This window comes from Nomascus leucogenys, chromosome 25 (assembly GCF_006542625.1).
Source record: "Nomascus leucogenys isolate Asia chromosome 25, Asia_NLE_v1, whole genome shotgun sequence".
NCBI classification, from domain to species: domain Eukaryota; kingdom Metazoa; phylum Chordata; class Mammalia; order Primates; family Hylobatidae; genus Nomascus; species Nomascus leucogenys.
This window is the reverse complement of record NC_044405.1, coordinates 10,484,239-10,504,885: the sequence shown is the minus strand read 5'-3', so window position 1 is coordinate 10,504,885 and position 20,647 is coordinate 10,484,239. Positions and strand designations below refer to the sequence as shown.

Genomic DNA, 20,647 nt, shown 5'->3' with positions numbered 1-20,647 from the left:
CCATTGGTTCTGCCCGATTTTCTATTTAGATGCTCATAAACTCTTCACTGTGCTATAACATAGTTTCTGGCCACCAGCATCTCCTCAATCTGCCACTGTCATGACAGTTATTTTCCAAGACTGTATCTATACCCAGTCAAGCCACTGAGTTAACAAACTAACTGTTTCCTGAATGTTATAACATAAAAACTTTAATTCTCTTTCTGATATATGTAAAAGACTATTCAAATCCCTGTGAGGCTGACAATTTATAGTTCTCATTTCTCCAAGTCATACTCCTTTGAATCTTGTAATATAGTGCCCATCTTTATGTGTCACTATTTGTGAATTGCTTTCACTGTTTAATTTCTCTTTGTTAGTATCATATGTATTCCTGTCTCCAAAATAGCATCTGTTCCACATTTGGTATCATTTATCTTGAATTTAAAGAAATAAATAAAGCATCTTCTATGCTGATTCTTTTCCAGAAATTGGAAAATATTCTCCTGTCTATAAGTTGTGCCCACCCTGATACCAATCTTTTCTAGCAACATTTTCTTATAGGTGAACTATCAGATTTTTAAAGATACCATACCATTTTAAAATCTTACATTTTCAAGACAAAACTCTAATTATTTGCTCTTTAAAAATCCTTTATAATATTTCAGGTTCTCTCCTGCAGTATACTTAAATTTTCTACATTTATTTAAATGTAAGACTCTCTGAGGATCTGCATTGTTCTTTTTAGACTTGTGAATCTTTTATGAATTTTTGAAAATTTCATTATAAAGCAACATTATATTCCTGAAAGGGCCATGACTGTTTCTGGACATCAAATTCTTAAATATTCTAAGGAGCCAGAGGCAATAGGTTTCTAATAGGCTTTCAGAGTTGTTTTTATTATGATCATTGTTCAACATTCTTGACTTAATTTCAACCTATTTTCTTTTAAAATGATTATTCTTAGTTCCTGCAAATATTCTCTTTGTTATTTGGGCTATATTTCCTGTATCCCACTGTGGTGTTTTGATAAATCTAATAATCTTTCTTCTTAACTAACACTGCAGGGTTTTAAGTTTATCACTTGATTGACATATAATTGCAATGCTTATTTCCTGCATCCCTAATTCCAGCCGTCTGGCTTAAGCACAGTTTTGCTCATTGTTGTATTAGAATAAAATATTTCTCATATTTTGTTTATGTTTCTAAGGCACTCAACATATTCTCTGCCATGAGAAAATAACATATCTTCTTTTAATCCATTCCTATCTACTCCTGTCCCCCTTTGTTTGAACTGTTTCCATGTCTACAGTGGCACCTTTTTTCTTTACACAAATAGCAATTCAATATTCTGTGCTATAGCTTTTCAATTACACAGACTGTGATGGGCTAAATTGTGTCCCCTGAAAATTCATATGTTGAAGCCATAATCCCTCAGTACCTGAGAATGTGCCAGTATTTAGAGGCAGGGCCTTTAAAGAGATAATTATGTTAAAATGAGGTTACTAGGGAGGGCCCTAAACCAAACTGACTGGCGTTCTCCCAAGAAGAGGAGATTTGGATACACACAGAGACATCAGAAGTGTGTGTGCCCAGAGGAACAACCATGAGCAGAGGCAGCAAGGGCACAGTTATCCGCAAACCAAGGAGAGGGACTCAGCAGAAACCAGCCCTTCCGACACCTTCATCTCAGACTTCCAGCCTCTAGAGTTATAAATTCCTGTTGCTTAAGCCACCCCGTCTGCAATATTTTGTCATGGAAGCCCGAGCAAACTAATACATAGATAAATAAATTGCCTGTAAAAACACAAGACACAATAATTAAATGTACATACAACAAACTAATTTTATGTAAACATTTTATGATAAATCGGAAGAAAAGATAGGAGAAATGTTAAACCTGGTTATGTTGTCAGGAAGCCCCTGGGCTTCTGCTGTTAGTGCTTCTACTGAAACGATGTTATTCAAATAAATTCTGAATTCATTACCTTTAAAACCTTAGTTAATGCAGGGATAAATGGAAAATACAAACTCGATTTCTGAGGAAAGATTACAAGCACTCTTATGTTAGTTATGTTTATTGAAAAAGAAAAATGGTTTAAAGAAAAAGGTTATTGAAAAGGAGAATTAGTATCTCCCTACTAGATCATTTTCATTCATGTGAAGGAACACGGTAGTCAGGGCGAACACACCTGATTTTGAATTTCAACCATGCTACATCCTCTTTGGAAGACACTGGAAAACAGCTTGGCCTTGCTGCCTGGATCATAATAAACAGGAGTATCTTTTCTTTGTACATAAAGAAACCTCTTAATACCTCACAGGCTTTTTGTTAGGATTACATGTATACACCATAACCTAATAGAGTATTTAACATATGCAAGCCATCACTATGCTTGCTGATAGAGATATCATCATCTTAAAAAAACTGAATATATGCATTGAGAGAAGTCCCTGGTGGGTGTCCTTAGAAAGATTTTGAGGCAGCTTAAAGGTGGGGAAACATTGTCTTCAAATACATAGTTAAATGACTTAATTTAAAAAAGTAAAGATTTAAAAGAAAAGTTCAAAACTATGTACATCAGACAATTCATAATAAGCTGTGGATTTGCTATACTTACGATCCGTTATACCACTTGTTCTTTTTGACACATTTATCTATTCAGTTGTCTTTCATCAGACAATGGCAACTCCCTCTTTGTCCTCATATTATTGCCTTGGACTTTTCTCAAATTTCAATGAGGAAGACTGCTTTAATCTTAGGAAATCGATAGCTCTACAACTGAGAAAGTCAACATTTAATTGGGCTGTATGTATCAGAGGATAAGTTTATTTTATAGAAAGAAGAAAAGTTATCAAGCTTAGTTATCAGAAATAAAGTTAATTAGTAAATTTCAGAGATACGTTGCTAATTACTGATTTTAAAAAGAGAAATAAATGGACTCAGGGGAGAGAAAAAAGAAAGAGAAAGAGTGAGGGAGAGAAAGAGGGAGAGATAGAGGAAGAGAAAGAGAGATTGGGCCCAAGCAGAATTATGGAAATTTTATCATTCTTTTAACCACTGGAGTAAGATGAATTAAGTAAGACCACAAGGGAAATTAAGTTGGTAAAGCTCAGGTGTCACCTAAGGCTGGAGTTATGTCAGTGCCACTCCTGGTACGACCACCAACACCCTTACCATAAGGTGATTACAGTTAAATGAGACAAACAAATGCAAATAGAATAAACAGCAATTAGAGGAGATGATATAAGTGGTCTAATGGGCACCCTTTGTAAAAAGTCCTGAGGAGGGGTCTAGAAGGGGTCTGTTTCATAAATAAAAGTGAGTTTGTGAAAGAAAAAAAAAAGCCTCCCTTGGATATAGAAAGATTGTCATGTGCTTGAGAGAGCTGGTTAAAGGTCAAGCCTCGTGCTTCTCCCAGTGAGTTGCACTGAAGTCAGTGTAATCAGTCAGTCATGTTGTATGTACTCGTGGAGTCTTTAATCTTTCAGCATCACGGGCTGGGAGGAATGTTGGGGTACAAAATGGCAGAATCTCATCCTTCTGAACATCTGTATAAGGAGATTTGGAGCATTCACAGCAATTGCAGCTCTCTTTGATTCAGCCTGGTCTCTCCCTTTGCTCTTGCCCGGGAAACCAGTTTTTATCCACAACCACAGGGAGGCAATAGAGAAGGAAGATCCCCATAATGATTTGCATTGTGTATATTTTGAAAATGACTTTATTAAAAAACAATTGTAGAAAGCATTATAGTTTTATAAAAGGGAGAATAAATATGTATATGCATTTTCAGATCAATTTTATTACTTCATGCTTATGAAATTACATGATAACTGCCCTGCTTATAGAAATAGTAAAATGTTGACATTGATGATCTTTAAATACAGATATGCCAATTTAGGAAGCTAAGTTTCTTGTGTTGACTGACGAATTAACATGGAATTCTGGGTTTTCTAGAGTGTGTTTAATATGATACAATTAAAGTATAATACCTCTGGCTGGTGTGAAATAGAGTGGGCTGTTAGGGAGCATAAGTCACGGACAGTCATGTGAAGCCCTCAGAAACAGATGGAAGATCCTTTTCAAGCCTGGTAACCCATCAGACCTTAGATACTTGGCTTTTTTGGAGACATCTTGTTAAGTTGTTTGGTTAAATTTCAGAAAACTCCAATTCCAGTCCCGTTTATCCAGCACTGACCACTAATTTATAGTAAGAAAACTCATCTAATACTATTTTAGTGAAAGGCTGAAAAAAGCAGATGGGCACAAAGAAGTAGATTGTCAATAATTCAACAAAAGTAAAGTGGCAGTTTTCCCTTGGTGGTACATAGAAAATTTTCCAGTTACACATTGTATTGTGACCACACGTGGCCGCTGTTCATGCTTCGTCTTCAAGTATGCAAAATAATTATGGAAAACAGCAGCCTCACAAAAGCCACACTTATAAAGACATGTATTAAAACTACCTTTCATTCATACTTTTGCCTTGCTGCTGTTTGGAGTTCCTTGGCTAACAGAACTTCGAAAATCTGTTTGGGATTCCTACCATTTCTTCAAATTCCTTAGAAGAATTGTATTCTGGGCAATATGATTAATGTCATAAATATTTTTTGAAGTGGCTACTATTCAGAAAGCTTAAACCCAGCGTAGGTATATGAAAGATAAGCATTGTGAAATGGAGATATTCAAATGAACTTACCTAAGTACTGGTAAACACTTTGAGTTTTTAAATTTTCATCTTTTTTACTTTGCAAGATGGCTGGAAAGTATGATGAGACTAAAAATACATTTCCAAAAGTGGATAGATTTGCAAAAAAAAAAAAATAGTGTTTTCTCAGCTACATGTTCAATCCTGCAAGATTTTCATGTTTATCTAAGTTTTTGCACATGCCTCAGTTTTGATAACTATGCTTCACATGCAGAGAAGGAAAAAATTCAGGGCTTAATATTTTGTTTCATTTGTATCTTTTCCTTTTTATTTTTATTTTTTGCCTGACAAAAGTGCTTACCAAGATCAGTCATGTTTCTCTAAAGGTGAAGACAGAAGGAAATGTGTAAACAATTGGTAGAACAAACAGGAGAGTTGCTTATTTTATTCCATCAATTACGTCGACCCAAATCATTACAACCTCTTGCCACCTGTTTCTGTCATTGTCTCCTCCCTCCTGCTTCCTCCTTCTTCGGTTCCATTGTTGGAAGGGCTACTCAAAGGTTTCAGGAAACTAATCACACTGCACTGTTTTTAACACATCTCTGCCCTGCGAGGCCTTTCAAACAATTAGTCTCTTTGCAAGTGTTCAAAGATGTAGTACATTTTGCCAAGATTGTAAACTCTCCAGATTCCTTGCTTCCTGTTCCTGATCTACATTAACCCAGTATTTTAAGGCTTTATTTCCAATGGCTGATGAGAACAGAGACAGAAGATGGCACTGTTGACTCATTATTAAAAAGTCAGCAATTGCTTTAAAGAAAAAAAATCTTCCATGTTAGAAAAAGAGTATTATTAGAAACTGGAAGTGAGACTACATATATAATGAAACCCAATTTTTGAATATTATAAGAGGAAATATCAATTAAAAATTAGAGAAAGTAAACTAAGCAGTGAGAAAGTCTCACTGACTTGAATTTTCAGGAACAGCCTGTTTCATATGGAATTCAGTTCTAGTTACATGCAGCAGAGGGATAAGACGAGGTACTTGGGGTTTGGTTCAGCTCTACTCTCACAAACCATAAGGCATTAGACACATTACTTAACCTCTCCCTGAGTCTAAATGTTCTTATTGTAAATTGGAGATAATAATATTTATTCTGTATGATCATTTTTTGAATTGAATGAGCACATAGTAAAAGTTCATTAATGCTTCTAGAATGTAAGTCTTTGATTATCTTGTTAATAACTCTATCAACACCAAATAGCACAATACCTAACCTAGAAAAGCTGTGTAGAAATTGATTGAGTGAAAAAAAACAAAACTTAACTGAATTTGGTGTTAACTTACTGATGATACTTAAACAAGAAGCAGGGCACATGTAAAAAATAATTAATTGGTTACCAATTTGATCGTTACAGCACTTGGCTATTTCAATCTGTCTTTTTTCTTAGGGAAATTTAATTATTTCCAATTAAACTACTGAAAATGTCTCATTATTAATAGGGAAATTTTTATATAGATTTTCAGAAGCACTAGCAGACTTAGCTATTTTATTTAGACAGGCAGAAATTAAAGTATTGATTTTTAATATTTTCTTCTATTTATTATTATAATTGTAGCCATTATACCATAGCCTACCTTTCCTTTGAGAAATTTAAATGGGAAAAGAACATATGGTAGAATATTTTGCCCCTGTTGTTTCCCTAAAATTTAAAGCAAAGACACATTATTTGTGCTCAGTCTACACTAATTAAACATGAATATTTTACATTAAGATACATAGAAATGAAAGGCTTACTTATCCTGTAATATTTTATGTTGTCATAATATTAACTTTAAGCGTCAGGAGTTATTTAGACATCATTAAATGCATACATGTTTATTTTCATAATCCGTATGTATGTGGTAGAGCTATTTAACAAAAGTCTATTTTCTCTTTTGGGGCACACAGCCAGCCTACATTTCTTGGTCTCTTTGCATTTGGGTTTGGACATATGACTAAATTGCAGAGAATGGAACGTGCATGAAAGCAATGCGTGCCATTTCTGTATCAATTCTTGTAGGAAGAAAGTATGCTTCCTATCCCCAAAATCTGTATTTCTTTGTACTCTCTAGATGCAAATGACAGATAGACCCTAAAAGGTGCAGAGCCACAAAATGGAAAGAATCTGGGTTGATGAATCTCCACATAAAGGAATTCATCCTTTGCTTAGTAACTACTAGGTTAGTGAGCAATCTACTTCTCTTTGTTCTATTAGTTTTTATCACCCGAAATAATATGCCTGTAAAAAATAGTGAGCTAGCAATCACACCATACCATATGATTTACTATCACTCTTTAGAACATTCTAGGCTAAAATAGGGACACCAAGCAATAAGTGCCTTTTGATAGAAGGGCCAGGATGCTCTGCTCATTCAGCTCATCAGCAATTCTATATAGTATATGCTCACTTTTCATTATCCTATTTTTTTAATAAAAATACCAATATTAACACTGAGTGTTAATATTTGGGTACATTCGCACAGATATCTGGGCTTCACCTCATTATGTTTCTACTCTATTTCCTCCATTAATCTGTCTAATGGAGGAAAGATATTTAAAATTAAAATTGATGGCATCCACTTAAACTTTCCAAAGAGTGGGGAGTGAGGGGCATAATATTTATTTCTTATTCATTACTTTTTCTTCTTTTCTCAGAGTTTAAGTGTAGCACGAAGGGAGAATTAGAAATTCCTATTATAGTATTTTTTTTTTAACCATAGAAGAAGAGGACCCAGAGAAGTGACATGTTGAGTGAAACACAATATTCAGCCTTTAAAGGTACAGACATTCTTCATAAAGCTTGACAGATGCATCCAAATGTTTTTGGTGTAATTTACAGTGAGGGTCACAAGCTGATTCTTTTCCATTCTCTGCTCCTCACTTCCTGCTCTGTGCCTCAGGAGAATGGTTCATGTAGATGCTGTCTTTCTGGCTTCCAGTTAGACTTAGCTAGTGGGAAGTACTTGCAGAAAGTGGATGTTAGAAGGGGAGAGAGGGCAGGGTATCTCTTCTCTTGCTCACCCCCTCTTCTGCACAGGATTTTGGAAAGCCCTATATGTTCTCTAGCACTTGGATCTGCTGCCATGCATTCCTTTCTTGCCCTTTCAGTCTTAGGGAACGGCTTCCTTGCTTTGCCAATCCGTGAGTGTTGCTGCCTCCATTTTTGCTACCTCTAAATAGTCGAAGTAGTTGACCAGCAAATGGGCACCACAGCATAACCAAGTTGCCACATAAATGTAACTATAACATATAGCCTGAGAATCTTGGGTTTAGAAATGAAGAGCCATTTCCACAAATGAAGCAAAAGAACAGCAGGCCTTCTTTTTTGCCATGACTTACCGATAATTTTCCCTAATAATACCATCTATGTAAGCGGGGGATAAAGGAATAATAAGGTTAGAAAAAAAGCAGACTTTCTGTTAAAAATAGACCTTTTTGATAGAAATTCTTTAGTTGAGGTAACACAATGTCTTTTGTCTCAGGTATTATGGTATACAAAAATGAGTGATTACCCATTAGGGATAGCTGAAGAAAATAGGGATCTATACTGAAGGCAAACACTAATGGGTTTCAAGTATCCGGAGTGTGAGACCCTCTGCTTTCTGGCAGTTAGCAGAGGTTGTATGTTAAAGGCAGCTGGGTTTGTCATCAGTTAAAAGAAACAAGAGAACAAGAATGTGATGTATAAGGCAAGGCAAATGTTCCAGTATCACTTCTCAAAAGTATACAGCCTAAGAATAAGAAAGTCTGTGGTTTTGAGTTTTGCAGGCAAAATGGACAATTTAAACAACTTCAAGAGAGCACCTTCTATAGTTTGGGGTTTATGATACAAAATCTCAGTAGCTAACTAACTTTATGCTGCGGGGGGGCTTGAAATTTTTGGTGTTAGGTTTTCTAAAAGACCTTAACCTTTATGAGAGACCTAATAATATTTTAAGCCTTTAAAATGTTATTATGTTTGAGAAAAATAACTATGCAGTCTGTATGGCTATAAACTGGAGACCAAAATGTCATTAATAGATAAAAACTCAAATTCAATTTTAGATAGATTTTTAGAACAGTGAAGGCTCTCCATAGCAGCAATAGGAAGCTATGTGAGGTGGTGGACATTTTAGTACTACGTACGGTTTAGCAGAAATAATATGGTCAGGGAAATAAGTACAGGCATCATGGTCGAACTTGATGGGATTAGGCTAGATGATGTAAAGGTCTTACCTCATTTTTAGATTTTATAATTTTAAAATTTATATTCCCCATACTGAAAAATATTATGCTTATGTATACCAGAAGGCATAAATTAACATACACTTCACGTATCTCACTATTGTGATTTTTTGATATTACATATAAAGTAGGATCCATAAAGTGTAAAGTTTCAGACAGAGTTTATTTTTAGTTGCCGTACTTCTTTTCTTCATATTTGATGGCATAATTCCTATTTCAAATTATAGCCATTTAAGACTTTGCAAGGGAGTTAAGCTAGAAATTTTTCTGTTTTTAGGACACTGTATGCAAACATGGAGGCTGTCAAATAAAATTTTGGAAGCTGAAAAATAAAAAAAAAAACCTTTAAACACAAGGAGTCTCATGGAGTTAAAATGAGCAATTTTGTCTGTTTCCTGGGCCTTTGGACATCACTGGGTTATAAAATTACTTTTATACTTTAAAGAGAGAAGACTGACATAGGGCTGTCGATGTTGTTTTTCAGCTACATCTATCTTAAAGAAAAGTGAATATAAAATAACTAAACTTTATTGCCACCATTTCATAGAAAAAGAGAATCTTAATATATAAAACCATAATTAATTCCCTGGGTTGTATTAAAAATATTAAACAACTGATATAGTACTTGTATTAATTGGCCAATTGGCATAGACATTAGCTGCCATATTGGTAAATACCATCTAAAAATTAGCATTTGATAAATATAATCTCAGAATAAAGCACTTTTTATATTTAATATTTTTGTTTTGTAAAAACTTATAATTGTGTATTTTTCTCCATTTTCCAGGATGCATAAACATCTTGGTAGACCTTAGGTCCAAGATAAAAATTTACAATGTTGATGTAAGATAATTTTCCTGTGGCAAGAGCCCTTAGAGTGATCCTATGGCAAGGCAGTGATGAATGTTGTGAAAAGTATAGAATTCTAATCTATTAACTCACTTTTTCAGGATTTTTAAAGGATAGGTTGATCCCTTAGGAGTCACTTATAATAATGAGTATGTAGTATTCAGTGGCTTAGTTCATTTTGTGCTGCTATAACAGAATACTAAACATTGAGTAATTTATAATGAAGAGAAATGTATTGTCTCAGGGTTCTGAAGGCTGGCAAGTTCAATATCAAGGTGCTGGCATCATCTTGTCTAGGCCTTCTTGCAGAATTATCATATGGCAAAAGGTAGAAAGGCAAAGAGGCAAAAGAAAGTCAATATAATGACATTAATCCCTCCCATGAGGCAAAGCCTTCATTGTCCAATCACCTCCAAAAAGTCCCACCTCTAACTCTGCCACAATGGCAAATAGATTAAAACATTAATTTGGAGGGGAACCAACATTTAAATCATAGCATTTAGCGTGGAGGAAAAATGGGCAACAGAGGACATGATTCCAACTATTGAAGAGTTTCAAACCTAACTAGAGGAATAAAGAATATATACTTGAAACTGTGAAGAAATAATTTGAATATAATTCATCAGTAAGTATATGATAGGAGGTTTGATCCAAATATAGAAATGCTAAGATAATATAAGTTAAAGAGACGATAACATGGAAGTAAATTTAATTTAAGAAGACTCCAAAGTTTTCCAATTCAAATTTTTTATTCTATAAGAATATTAATTCACTTATATGTTACAAATAAAATTTAGTAACCTATAATTAGACATTAGATGCTTACAGTTTGAGAATGTATTAGAATAAGGAATATTCATAATACATCTGTGCTTTATGCTTGTAATGAAATCTAGGGGTTCTTGATGCAAAAGTTACTTGGGACTCTGTAACTTAAGATGTTATGTTTGCTCTCAAGATATCCTATGGTAGTCAGGTTGATGTATTAAATATTCAGTAAAACCATAATCACTAACTTGCTAAGGATATAGAAAAATAAAAGCAATCTTCTTTTCTTGGCTCTTGCTTGATTTTGCATTTTAAAATTAGATTTCATTCACTGCCTTTCAAATTGGTAGCTTGCATCATATTCTGCCCTCATCATCTACACTCTGTTTTTATTCACCTTTTTGTTTTAAGAAGTGGCATAGAACCAAAAGTGAAATTACTTGAATTAAAGAGGCAGACATAGTTAGCATTCTTCTAAAGCAGCACACGGAAGCCAAATAAGTTTATAAGATTTAGTTCACTCCTGTTAGAATCTGAAAGGCACATGCACTTTCTCATGAGTTAGCCAATGGCAGTTTTTTAACAATAAACTATTTCAAACTTCTCAAATAGTCAATTATAAATTGTCATGTTATGAGGTTATACTATTCTTTTCAGTAAGCTTGAAATGCAACATTTCAATATAAACTAGAGATATATTTTAGAAAATCCCAAGCCATTGTTTATGAGAAGGAAATTTGTATGTCACTATCTCAAAGCTCCAAAATTGGTTTTTGAGGTGTTTATCTACAAAAAAAAAGAACATCTAATGTACCATTGGAGAGATGACTCAGGAAATTGGGTATATCTGACCAATGGGCAAATTGTCATGAATGCAAGACAGCTGAAGTTCACAGAGAAGCAGAATGAGTATAGTTTGCATTGAGGCTACTCAAGCATCTAAGTTGGATGGAGACTGAGAACCAAGACTACTTTCATCATAATAACTATCTGATCCAGGAAACTCAAATGCTGGACTATCAGATGGCAAACAAGTAAATAATGTCACTGCTTTGGAAAATTCTTGTTAACCAAATTATTCAAGCATACAGTTTGCTCATCTGGGAAAAGAGCTGTCTTTTTAAGATAATGGTTCGTTTATCAAAACTCCCTTGAGACCCTTAATTGGCCATGCCTACCAGTCTTCAACCCTATCATGTGAAATTTTTCAGATCCAACCAGTTTCCTACCTTGAAAAACTTTCCTTAAATTGCTCAAAGCCATGCCCCAAACTTAATAAATGTCCTATTTTATATTTTTCCTTTTGAGACACTATTGGCATTTCTCAAGGTGGAAATCTCTCTTGCTCTCATAAGTTTAACAAATCTAGGTGTGCTGTGGTGGAAGCCAGTCTTCTGATGTCACGAACTCCGTGTCTGGTGACATTAAAAAAAATGGAAGCAGATCATGACTTGAGGACACCATAAATTTTGAAAAAGAGCAGAAAAGCAACTCGTGAAAACTTTCCCAAGTGGTCAATGTGGAACATCTGGAAAACATCACAGAATGGTGGAGAACAACTTTGGAATCAAATAAAACACAGCTTGAATGAAAACTCTCATCTTCAGCAAAGTCCAGAACCACTCAACTAAGAAACTGTGCAATGAGAAACAAAATGGAACAAATAGCAGGGTTGGAGCGTTCAAACACAAGAGGTCATGAAAGATAAAGGGAGCTAATTAAAATTTCTGGCTGAACCCTGCTGAAGACCATACAGTTGCCCAATTTCTATAGCGATCACAAGGATGGTGGGAACCTGGAAGTAGAGAAAATGAGGGAAGAAGAAAATGGTAATCACTGGCCTATCAGTCAGAACTTGATCTAAAGAGTCTTACTGTGGATGTTAACTTAAATAGGTCACTTAAAACGAGCTATTTAAGGAGAAAAACAAGAAAGATTTAGAAAACGGTGTGAAGAAAATCAAATGAATGAAGAGCTTACAGGATAAGTAGAAAGTCTCCAAACTGAGCAGGCATCTTGCAGTCTGAAAATGTGCAGCTTGAAAGGGAAATTTGGAAGCTTCAGCTAGAACATGTAATACAACTTCAGAGAAAATCAATGAACTGCTTAGAAATAGAGAAGGAATTTCCTAAAGTGTGTAGAAACATGAACTCCACATATCAGATACAAAACTTCTACAAGAAAGTGGCTAAAAACATTGACAAATAATTATGGAGTGCTTCTTTCTCCCATTAAAATGAGACTCTGATTTGAGAAAAGAGCTTAAGAAAGTTGGATGGCTGCTCTGTTGACTGAGAGAAAGCTCCATGGACTCAGAAAAGAAAATGATCACAACAGGCAAATAAAGGCTAATATTAAGTTCAAGTTCCAGTTTTTCCCAAAGGACTGTTTTGTTTCTGCTGCTCCACATGCCGCTCATAGAGGCCTAGAGATGCCAGGGGGTCCGTTGAGTCATAAGGTCCCCCAGGGAGAGTCATGCTTTGAGGGCTCGGGGGCTGAGGGTCATCTGCAAATTTGGCTCAGCTTTTATAGCATCAGAGTCCTGAACACCCACAACCACAGCAGAATATCTGCCTTGTCATTTTAAAGTAATTTTGATTTATCTCTTTTTGGTTTAGCTACTGTTATCAGGACAATTATTTTAATATTTACCTAAATAAATTCTGGTTGATTTTGAAAAGCAATGCAAACAAACAAACAAAAAACCTAAACAACAACACATCCCATTCAAACTTTATACTATTTTTATAGCATAGCCCTAAATTTACATATTAATTTAAGAAGGTTTACATTCTGAAGCCATTTGTTTCTTGCTTTAGATTTTTTAAAAACTTTTTGTTATGTTTAATACAATGCTTGTTGTCTAAATATTTCTAAAATTTATGCAGTCAAAATCAAACATTTATCTTGATAACAAACATACACATACATACAACACCACAATGTAGATACAGGCACTTTTTAGTTGTTTTGTCAGTATCTAAGGAAAATGTAAAACCAAAGAGAGCCTCAGATTTAATATAAAGAAAGGAAAAAAAGAAGGAAGGAAAAAGGAAGGAAGCAAGGAAGAAGGAGGGAGGGAGGAAGGAAGGAAAGAAGGAAGGAAGGAAGGAAGGAAGGAAGGAACTGTGCACATAATTTATATATATATATAAATGATATATAAATTATATAGACACAAAAGGAGAATTTCCTGATTAATCAGACAAGATTCCACCAAGAAGCACCTTATCCCAAATTGTGCAATCAAAGAGACTTTGAGGAAGGCACCTCTCTAGAAATGAAAAGCCAGACAGCCAGCAAAGAAACTATAACCTCTTTCTACAACCACAGAAAACCGAATTATATTAATTACCTAAATGGGCTCGAAAGCAGATTTTTCTCAGATCCTCCCGAAAAAAGGCCAGCTGGTTGACATGTTGATTTCAGCACTGTAAAACCCAAAGCAAGAGGAACCAGTTGAGCTAACCCAGGCTTCTGACCTACAGAACTGTCAGATACTAAATGACTACTGGTTTAAGTTATTAACCTTATGACCATTTGTTATGGCAGCAATAGAAAACTAATACAATGCAATTTTAGTAAGAGCAAGATATATGCTATAAAAATTATTCTTTAAAAACCTATCACTGATTATTTCTGACTATAAAAATAATACATATTCATTTTTGGAAAATGAAATAGTGTAAGTAAATATCAAGAAGAAAATTAAAATTATCTACATTCCCATCAATAAAGATCATTACTATTTTTGTGTTTCTCTTTTCAATGTTTTTATGCACACACTTTTTTTTGTAGTACAAGTAGGTTATATATAATTGTACAGCCTTTTAATAAGTAACATTATATCATGAAGAATTTATGTTATAAAAAGGTTGCATAATATTTCTCCAAATCTACAATGGCAAGACCTATGTCTTTTCTCCTTTTTTAAAACGCGAGGTTTGGTTAATTAATACATATGGTAAAATGCACAGATCTTAAGTATTCAGCTTGATTGATTTTGACAAATGCATACAGTTATGTAACTCACATTCATATATATATATATAATTTCTCTAATCTCAAAATCTCCTTCTTAGCCACTTTCTCATCAATTCCCACCCTTTCAGAAACAACCCCATTCTCATTTCTATCACCATAAGTTAGTTTTCTCTGCTGTAGAACTTCTTAAATGGAATCATACATTATCATATTACGGTTCTACAGATAAACAGAACAAATAGGATGCGTGTGTGTGGGGGGGTGGTGTGTGTGGAGAGGGAGAGGGAGGAAGAGAGAAAGATTTATTTTATTTTAAGGAATTGGCACATGGATTATGGAAGCTGGCAAGTTCAAAATCTGCAGGGTAGGCCCACATGCTGGAGATCAGGGAAGAGGTGATGTTGAAGTTCAAGTCCATAGGTCATCTGTTGACAGACTTCCTATTGCCCAGGACAGGTCCATCTTTGTTCTCTTAAGGTTTTCAGCTGATTGGATGAGGCCCATCCACATTATGGAGGGCATTTTGCTTTACTCAAAGTCCACCAATTTAAATGTTGATTTCATCCAAAAACATCTTCACATAAACATTTAGAATAATATTTGATCAAATGTCTAGGCACTGTGTCCAAGCCTAGTTGGTACATAAGATTAACCATCACAAGTTCACTCCTGGTCAACTTGGCAACCATATGAATCTCCTTAAAGCATACTTAATCTACAAATGAATACAATAACAATGGCATACTTCCACCTAACATGATCCAACTGTCTTATGTACAGCTGAAAATGGAATAACTCTTTCCCCCAAAAGAATGCAAAGTCCTTTAGTGATAGTTACTCTTCCTCTTGATATCCCATATCTGATATATCTCATAACTTAAACACTATTATGTCAATTTAACAATACTTAAATACCATACTATAAAGTTAATAGATCTTATGTTACCTACGGGGATAAGAGAGAAGAAAACAAAGATTATATATGTTCTGATAAGCCCGATGTAAATTGAAAATATTCTAAGTCAAAAATGCATTTAATACACATAAACTACCAAACGTTATAGCTAGCTTACTTTAAATGTGCTCAGAACACTTATCTTAGCCTACAGTTGGGTAAAATCTTCTAACATAAATACTTCTTTTGTAACAAAATGTTTAATGGCTCATGTAATTTATTGAATACTGTGCTGAAAGTGAGAAACAGAAAGGTTGTATAGATACTTGAAGTATGAGTTCTACTGAATGGGTACCACTTTTGCGCCAGTGTAAAGTTGAAAAATTATAAGTGGAAAATCATGTCAAAGCATTGTAAGTCAGGGACCATTTGTGTGTGTGTGTGTGTGTTTATACATATGTGTGTGTATATATATGTTTATAAATATGTGAATATGTGTATACATATATATAAACACAAGCATCTTCGTAACAACACAAGGAAGAAATACTCATGACAATCACAGTCTTTGTTTCTGTAACTGGTTACATGCTCATAACTGGTATTTAAAACTATTTTCTTCCACTGCCCATCTCATATTCCCATTGCTTTCAGCAAGTAACCCAGCTGATTATGGTTTGTTACCTGATGGGGTGACCTAAATCTTTATTCCTGAAAAGTATGGGCCATTCATAATCCTGCTTGGATTTGCTTGCTGCAGTTTTTCATTGACTTTAATCACAGAGCATGGTAATACTAAGAGACACTGTATGAATTTTCCTGTATTCCAGGCATATTCCTCCTTACCTCCATCATAAAGTAGCAGTCTAATTTCTCCTTGAAATTCAGAATCAAGCACTCAAGCCAGTACAATAATTTCCTTTTTTGCCTGTTATTCAGAGGACTGAGGTGGCAAGGTGGAAGTCTTAACTTCCATTTCAATGGATCAATTATTGTGTTTCCTGGTGGCAGTAGCCCTCCCTTTGGAACCAAGACCTCCAGGCCAGCAGAGCATTAGGTTGTGGGCACAGTAAGCACAAATTTTGCTAGTGGGTCTTCAGGGGTAATAGTGGATGGTGTGACTCCCATTTCTACTCCTTGATTCCTGGGCCCATGAATCCTGCTGTGAGAGAAAGAGTACCATATATATTTAAGGCTGATTTAGAGCACATATATTCTGTTGTAGAACCTTGCCTTGTCTTGTAAGGTATTGTACCTAGCTGTTACTATAAATGAGTCTTCAATAGGCCATTTCATCATTCTATCAAGCCAGCTACCTAAAAATCATGGGGAACATAAGATCAGTTAAATCCATAAGCATGAGCCCACTACTATAGTTTTGCTATGAAGTGAGTTCCTTGATCAGAAGCAATGCTGTGTAGAATACCATGAGGGTGGATAAGCCATTCTGTAAATCAATGGATAGTAGTTTTGACAAAAGCATTACATGCAGGGAAGGCAAATATATTAACAGTGTGTGTGTCTATTCTAGCAAGAACAAACACTGTTCCTTTCATGATGGAAGCAGTCTAATGTAATCAACTTGCCATCAGGTTGATCCCCCTGGGAAATGCTGCCATATCGGGGGCTCAGGGCTATTCTCTGCCACTGGCAGATTGGGCACTCAGAAGCAGCTGTAACTAGGTCAGCCTTAGTGAGTGGAAATTCCTGTTGCAGAATCTATGCGTAACCTCCATCTCTACCACCATGGCCACTTTGCTCATGAGCCCATTGGGTGATAACAAGGGTGGGTGGGGAAAGAGGCTGACTGGTATTCACAGAACGGGTCATCTTATCCACTTGATTATTAAAATCCTTCCCTTGAGGTTATCCTTTGTTGAGCATTCACATGGGACACAAACCATCTTCAATTTTTTTTTTCTCATTAAGAAAGGTCTATTGACATGTGTCTTTCCCAAATTTCCTGGTCAGCAATTTTCCTATCATGTTTCTTCCAAGTTCCTGAACATCAGGTCCATTATTTGGTAAATAATTACATGCCTGATTATTTCTCCTTCCAAGAAAAGTAAGCAACCAATTTCAGTGCTCAAATTTCTGACACCTGAGAGGATTTCCCTTCACCACTATCCTTACGAAATGTCCAAGAAGGAAGCTGTACTGTGGCATTGCACACTTTTACATATTGCTTCATATCCTGTGGAACCATCTGTAAACCAGGCCTGAATTTTCTTTCTCTATCAATTGTTCACAGGGAAGTTCTCATGATGTCACAGGGGCAGGCTGGGAGAAAGAAGGCAATGTAGCAGGATTGGGAACCATGGGCATTTGGACCACTTCATGTGGCTTACTTGTCCCTACAGGGCCTGCTTGGACCCAATCACATATACATCACTTCCATTTGATGAGTGCTGCTATGCATGCTCAACTTTATGGCTTGGTAAGTCAGATAACAGTTCATGATGGGCTCAGGTCAGATGGTAAGTGAGCAGCCCACAGTCAAGCATTCAGTTTCCACCAAGACCCAGTACCATGCTAAAAAACAGAACTTTCTTCCACTGCCCAAGAAAACCCAGAACTTTTGACAACTTGATCTTGGACTTCTAGCCCCCAAACAGAGACAAAAGATATTTTTATTTTTTAAGTCACCCAGGTTGTAGTACTTTTTTATGGCAGCCCTAACAAATGAACACACAAGGCATTGTTGGATTTTTTTTTTTTTTTATCATTACCAATGCTGATCTTGCCATTTCACTTCTAGTAACTGCAAAAAAAAATTTCCCCAGGTTAGTTATCAACTACGTTGTTAGTTTTGCCCTAGGGTTCGGAAGTTTCGTGGTTCACAACTCAGAAGCATTTTACATTCTGCTCGATTTAAACAAGGTATTTCTCTAAGTTTTCACAAGAACGGTAAGGAGAAAACCATAGCCTCATTTCCTAAATAGCTATACCATCAGCCAGGAAGCTCGGCAGTCCATACCCTGATGCTTGTGCATAGAATATTCCTCACCTCCTTGGTGAAACAGTGAGCCACACACCTTCCGACAAGTTTGTTTGTTTGTTTATTTATTTTGAGATGGAGTTTTGCTCTTGTTGCCCAGGCTGGAGTGCAATGGCACAATCTCGGCTCACCGCAACCTTGGCCTCCTGGCTTGAAGCGATTCTCCTGCCTCAGCCTCCTGAGTAGCTGGAACTATAGGCATGTGCCACCACGCCTGGCTAATTTTTGTATTTTTAGCAGAGACGGGGTTTCTCCATGTTGGTCAGGCTGGTCTCAAACTCCTGACCTCAGGTGATCCGCCCACCTTGGCCTCCCAAAGTGCTGGGATTACAGGCATGAGCCACTGTGCCCGGTCCTGCCACGTTTATTTTTAAGGAGACTTTTGTTATTTTGAAGTAGCATTGTGCAAATGTAAAGTGCAACAGCAGAAGATGAACACTGATGGAATATTCTGAAATCTCAAAATACTTAATTTTTTCTTTCAAAGCTCTGAACCATTTAAAGAAAGGAGTAGTGCTGAAATGTATTTATGTATTGTTGTGTGTTGTGGGGGAGTGGCAAAGAGAAAAAAATATAAAATAAAATGTAAATTGTACATGGATCCACAGGTTGCATGATGATTGTGAACATTTAAATACTGTTAATTATATTAGATTTTCATTCACTCAATACTAGCAAAAGCTAGTACCAAAATTAATAATAATAATAATAACAGCTTTGAGTTGCTTACTATCTGAAATACATTATTCTATCCACCTTCTATTTGCTAGCTCATGCCATTTTCACAACTGATGAGAAAGGTGCTATTATTTTTTCCTGCTTTACATGTGAGAAAATTGAAGCACAGTGATTGTACCTCATAGGCCTAAACTCACAGTCAAGAATAGAGGATATGTTAAACCTTCAATCGATCCAGGGCAGTCCATTACTAGATCTTCAATGCACCCAATAATATGACATACTGCTTTACCATGGAAACTGCAAGGATTTCTGAAAATAATGAAAGCATCTTCATATTTCATTGCCTCTGCATTAACTTTTGTCTGTGAGAAATTGTGAATGCTCTATTTCTAAGTATATAGATCTAGATTTATCTCTTTCTATATGTGTATATGCAGACATTTGTAGATGTATATTCATGTCATTTGTGTTGCTACTTAAAAAACTCAGTTCTTATAGGTTTTTATATTTGTCTAACTAGTAAACTTGAACTGGAATTTAAAAAAATTTTTTTTTGGATTTTTTCTTTGCATCTTACTAAATAATCTGTGTCCTAGCGTTACTCATCTTAAATTTAACAACATTTTATGTTAACTTGTAGTTACAGGCACCTTGGAGGACAAGTGCCCCGTTTGACCTTGGGCTTCGGGTTTTATATATTGGCTGGCCTACTTCTGGCGTCTTGCATCTCTTTTCCCTTGATTCTTTCTTTGGGGTGGGCTGCCTGTATGTGCAATGGCCTGCTAGCAGTTGGGAGGTGAGCATGCACAGTGTTTACTGGAGTCATACACATGCTCACTTGAGTTCTTCCCTTTATCTGCAGAATCACCCTGGAAGGTCATACTCCACCATTTTTCCTCTTAATGTGCATGCTTAAGCCCCTTTGTCCAGCTCCTGAGATCTTATCAGGAAGCTGCTGATCACCAGTTTTAGGTGTTTCCTATCTATAGGGACAGTGCCTTTTCCAGTGCCTTGCAGGCTGCAAAATATTTAATATTTAATATTAATTAATATTAAACTGCCTGACCTTCACTTGATGGTTGCCTGACTTTCTTGATTGGGTGTAGGGGCCCTCTCCCTGTTAGTGTCTGATTAGCTACCCACTGGAATGCTATGTCAATTTAAATTCATAGACTAGCCAAGGAAAATAGAAGGTACCTTGCTATAACATCAAACCTATTAATTTGCTTTTTAAAATTTTCATTATTTATTATTGATACTTAAAACTTAATATTTGTTCATCTACATGGGGTTCTTGGGATATTTTGTTACATGCACAGAATGCGTAATCATCAAGTAAGGGTATTTGGGTTATATATTACCTCAATTATTTATGATTTCCATATGTTGGGAACATTTTAACTCCTCTTTTCTAGCTATTTAGAAACATAAAATACATTGTTGTTAACTAATAGTCACCCTACTCTGCTACCAAATATTAGATCTTTTTTTTTTTGAGATGGAGTCTTGCTCTGTCGCCCAGGCTGGAGTGCCATGGGGCGATCTCAGCTCACGGCAAGCTCTGCCTCCCCGG

The 20,647-nt window shown here is 35.8% G+C and overlaps 1 long non-coding RNA gene across 1 annotated transcript in view; it reads right to left on the bottom strand.

The window, feature by feature from the left end:
- The window catches only part of LOC105738718, a 213,408-nt gene that overhangs the window by 12,563 nt on the left and 180,198 nt on the right, over positions 1-20,647 (bottom strand). The window contains exon 3 of the long non-coding RNA XR_001114563.2: positions 13,872-13,947. This is a non-coding gene — a long non-coding RNA (uncharacterized LOC105738718). The remainder of the gene's footprint in view (positions 1-13,871; positions 13,948-20,647) is intronic.